Below are 5,179 nucleotides of genomic sequence, written 5' to 3' on the forward strand. Positions count from 1 at the left end.
CGCTTGTCTTGGAGACGCAAAAAGAAAAGGAGTACTTGTGGCACCTTAGAGACTAACAAATTTATTTGAGCATAAGATTTTGTGAGCAACAGCTCACTTCATCGGATGCATTTGGTGGAAAATACAGTGGGGCGTGGGGAGTGTATATAAATCTCCCCACTGTATTTTCCGCCAAATGCATCCGATGAAGTGAGCAGTAGCTCATGAAAGCTTATGCTCAAATAAATTTTAGTCTCTAAGGTGCCACAAGTACTCCTTTTCTTTTTGTCTTGGAGACTTCAAGCTCTAAAAGATCAAGTTGTTGTACACTGGACCAAACCTGAGACAGTGGAAAGAATATTTTAAAAGGTATTTGAAGCCAAATTAGGAATGCCAGGCTAGTATGCCTGAATCTGGGAAGTTTTAACCACTGTCATGGGTTCTGATGATCCTTTGGCAGTTCATCAAAATGCTAATGAACTGCATGAAGTTCAGCGTGTAACCACTGGAGTCAGGGGCTACTGATCCCTGTCAGCTGAGTGGCATATTTACTTTCAGAACCATGATCAAGTGACATCTCTGGGGCCTGGAAACACAGTTTCAGTTACTGCTCGTACTAGTGTTGGCTCTGCTGCAATTTCCAAATGCACCCGCCAGCCCTATTCCAGTCCGGGGCATTCTCAGGTCAAGGTCACATGCAGCCAGCTGGCTCCTGTGGACTTGGCAAAAATCCTTTTGTTGGGTATGAAATGTTATATTGTTCATAGTTTATTAAGTTGCATGTGTGTATCAGACCCAATAATCAGTTTCTAAGGATATTGCAGCAATCCAAAAAGGAGTCTGAACTGTCATCTTGTGACTCCATTTTGTGACCCTTCTATGCACTGTCAACTTGGCCTGGATGTAACTGGATTAAACTGTTTTTTTTTTTTTTTCCTGCCACTGGGCTATCTCAAGGCCAAACTACCTCAGACTGTTTCCTGCTTTTTCTAGGATCATACCATGTTTTCCTTCCACAAACTGTATAAAAGGACTGTAATCACAGACTGGTTGTGCAGTCCATCTTAGTGACTGTGTGAGTGCGGCTCAGGTCTTCGTGGCACTAGTGCACCAATGAAAAATGTCATTCATTCCCGAGGTGAAAAAACAGAAGACACATTCCACCTTACATGCTCCTGTTCCTAGGGACAACCACCACCAGAGGATTCTCGGTCTGCTTCTTCCATCCCAATGGTCATCGAGGGACTCTCCAGTGCTCCTCCTCTACGGGCTCCAGTTACCCACAGAGTGGAGGTCCTGGACTTCGCTGCCACCACGGAAGTGCTGGGAATATAGTGAGATATAATTAGGGTTTTCTTAGTTGGGGTTACATTTTTAAGTGCCAGGGTGGTTTCTGTATTTTGGGCCTGAGCTTTATGCTGAGAGGGAGAGCTGCTGTGTTACTGGGTTTGTGTTTGTAGAGTTATTGCTCGTTTTCATTTATCCCCTTCTCTCAGCTGTAGTTTCTCTCTTAATACACTTACCTGTTGTTGTTTGCCCCTTATTTCTGCTCAGTCTTTATTATTTGCACACCACATAGGGAAGAAGATCTGCATCAGTCCACTGGGTCTGCTCTTCAGAGAAAAAGGGGCTTGTTTATCTTCTGTTAACTCCAATTGTATAATGGGTGTAGGTATCTTGGCTCCCATTTGAGATAACACTTTGCTCCATTCTGCACAATCTCCAGCCTCTACTCTCCTCGGCTCTAGTACTGGTACAAGTACCCCGCCCCCACCCCACCACGCACATTTAGAGCACTTGGAAACACCAGTTGCTAAACAATAAGCTTGTGTCAGCAGCCATAACCATCTGAGTCATAGAATCATAGAATCATAGAATATCAGGGTTGGAAGGGACCCCAGAAGGTCATCTAGTCCAACCCCCTGCTCAAAGCAGGACCAAGTCCCAGTTAAATCATCCCAGCTAGGGCTTTGTCAAGCCTGACCTTAAAAACCTCTAAGGAAGGAGATTCTACCACCTCCCTAGGTAACGCATTCCAGTGTTTCACCACCCTCTTAGTGAAAAAGTTTTTCCTAATATCCAATCTAAACCTCCCCCATTGCAACTTGAGACCATTACTCCTCGTTCTGTCATCTGCTACCATTGAGAACAGTCTAGAGCCATCCTCTTTGAAACCCCCTTTCAGGTAGTCCTACTGCCCCACCTCAATGCAGAAACATCTTGGCCTGCAATGACTAGAACCAGGCCTGCATATGTAACCCATGCAGCAAAGTGATGGTATTTTCCATTATAAACCCTGCCTGCCAGCGAAGTTTTCTAAATCACATCTCTGGCAATTACCTGCCCAAGTGCAATGGGAACCACTGCCCAGCAGATGAATCTCTCCATTATAAAGTGAGAGGATCCAAGCCAGAAATGTTTTGATGATGATAATGGGGGGTGGGGAGAATTAAAAGTCCAGGGTGAAATTGCAGTGGGAGTCGCCCAGGGCTGTTTTTACATCACACCCAAGAAAACACCTTCCCAGATGAGTCACTCCCAGCACACGGTGAAGAGACAAGTTCCTAGGACAGGAGGGAGAGACAAGGCAGCACAAATGAGCTCACACCAGTCCTGCCCCACGATGGGGGCGGTGGCAGGAAGCCGGCAGGTGAGCGGGGATGGGAGCTGCCATGGGGACAGGGGATTTCTGTACCCCGGGCTGCGCTCTGCACTGACACCATGCCCTGCCTGGGTACAGATTCCTGCTGGAGGAGCCCAAGGACCGGCTGTGCGTGGAGACTGAACTAGCCCAGCCTCAAGCAATGGAGAATCCCAGAGTGGCATGGGGAGGGCACCGCGGGGCAGTTTGCCTTGCGGTGCCCCTCCCGTGCCCGCCTGGCTGCGGCCACGAGCTCAGCCTAGGATGTGAGGGGCTCTGCTTAGTGCTGCGTGATTTGTAACAAACTCCCCAGCACCACTGCCACTCCCTTCTCCCAGCTCAAAGAGGATGTTTTCCTTAACAGTGATGACTTGCTTTCCATTGAATCACTCCTTTCCTGGTTCCGATGGAGCGTGAAATGAATATAGATGTTATTGGTACCTCTCCACTGAGCTCCAGCCTCACTTGGGAATCAGCCCTGCTCTGGGAGTAAGGCTTGTTGCAGCAGGTGAAAAATCCATTGAAAAAGTCAGCGTGCTCACCAACCTTACTTTAATATGATGCTCTAGTTTCATTAAACCTGACTTTTATGAACCTAATTTGCTTTGCTCCCACTTACAAAGGACATTTGCTTTTTACATTTCATCCTATTTGGGCAATGCAAATTAAGACTAAATTTGAAATCAAATGCAATACTTCGGTTTCCACGTACTTGCCCAGTCCTGCATTCTCTGAGCAGCTGGGGAAGGTTTAAATTCAAATAATAGTGTTTTCATCTTTTATTTCATGAAAAAAACATGCATCATGATTTTAAAAATAAACCAAGAGCCCTGGATTTTTCATCCTAGATCATCTTAAAGTTGTCCTTTAAAACTCTGCTCTAGTGCCAGCAGAGGGAGCTGAAGAGCAAAACAAGTTTTACAAAAACAACAAGGAGTCCCACAGCACCTTAAAGACTAACGGATTTATTTGGGCATAAGCTTTCGTGGGTAAAAACCCCACTTCTTCAGATGCATGAAGTGAAAATTACAGATGCAGGCATTGTTATCAAAGAACAGGAGTACGTGTGGCACCTTAGGGACTAACAAATTTATTTGAGCATAAGCTTTCGTGGGCTACAGCCTACTTCATCGGATGCATAGAATGGTACACATAGTAAGAAGATGTAGCTACACACACACACACACACACACACACACACACACAACATGAAAAGGTAGAAGTAACATACCGACTGTAACAGGCTAATTAGTTAAGATGAGCTATTATCAGCAGGAGGAAAAAAAAAACTTGTAGTGATAATCAAGATGGCCCATTTATACAGTTTACAAGAAGGTGTGAGGATACTTAACATGGGGAAATAGATTAAAATATGTGTAATGACCCAGCCACTCCCAGTCTCTATTCAAACCCAAGTTAATGGTATCTAGTTTGCATATTAATTCAAGCTCAGCAAGTTTCTCATTGGAGTCTGTTTTTGAAGCTTTTCTGTTGCAAAATTGCCACCTTTAAGTTTGTTACTGAGTGGCCAAAGAGGTTGAAGTGTCCTCCTACTGGTTTTTGAATGTTATGATTCCTGATGTCAGATTTGTGTCATTTATTCTAGTGTGTAGAGACTGTCCAGTTTGGCCAATGTACATAGCAGAGGGGCATTGCTGGCACATGATGGCATACTCACATTGGAAGATGTGCAGGTGAACAAGCCCCTAATGGCATAGCTAATGTGATTAGGTCCTATGATCCTGTCACTTGACTAAATATGTGGAAAGAGTTGGCATTGGGCTTTGTTGCAAGGATAGGTTCCTGGGTTAGTGTTTTTGTTGTCTGGTTGCTGGAGAGTATTTGCTTCAGGATTGTGGACAGGACAAGGGACTGTGTCCTGGATGGAAGCTGGAGGCATGTAGGTAAGTATAGCGGTCAGTAGGTTTCCAGTATAGGGTGGTGGTTATGTGACCATCGTTTATTAGCACAGTAGTGTCCAGGAAATGGACTGCTTGTGTGGATTGGTCTAGGCTGAGGTTGATAGGGGAATGGAAACTACAATACCCACCTGCTGAAGTGAAAAAACAGATTGACAGAGCCAGAAGAGTACCCAGAAGTCACCTACTACAGGACAGGCCCAACAAGGAAAATAACAGAACACCAGTGGCCATCACCTTCAGCCCCCAACTAAAACCTCTCCAGCACATCATCAACGATCTACAACCTATCCTGGAAAACAATCCCTCACTCTCACAGCCCTTGGAAGGCAGGCCAGTCCTCACGTAGAGACAGCCCGCCAACCTGAAGCAAATACTCACCGGCAACTACACACTACACCACAGAAACACTAACCCAGGAACCAATCCCTGTAACAAACCTCGGTGCCTACTCTGTCCCCATATCTACTCTAGCGACACCATCAGAGGACCCAACCACCTCAGCATTCACGTGCACATCTACTAATGTGATATGTGCCAGCAATGCCCTTCTGTCATGTACATTGGCCAAACCGGACAGTCTGTACATAAAAGAACAAATGGACACAAATCGGACATCCGGAATGGAAACATACAAAAG

General features: G+C 45.5%; 1 long non-coding RNA gene across 1 annotated transcript; it reads left to right on the forward strand.

Annotated features, from left to right (window-relative positions):
- The first annotated feature begins 283 nt into the window (after window positions 1-283).
- LOC122455446 lies at window positions 284-1,522 on the forward strand. Its single transcript, XR_006273655.1, has 2 exons — window positions 284-348; window positions 1,118-1,522. It is a non-coding gene; the product is annotated as an uncharacterized LOC122455446 (long non-coding RNA).
- The last annotated feature ends 3,657 nt before the right edge of the window (window positions 1,523-5,179 follow it).

Source organism: Dermochelys coriacea, chromosome 8 (genome assembly GCF_009764565.3).
Source record: "Dermochelys coriacea isolate rDerCor1 chromosome 8, rDerCor1.pri.v4, whole genome shotgun sequence".
Lineage (NCBI taxonomy): Eukaryota > Metazoa > Chordata > Testudines > Dermochelyidae > Dermochelys > Dermochelys coriacea.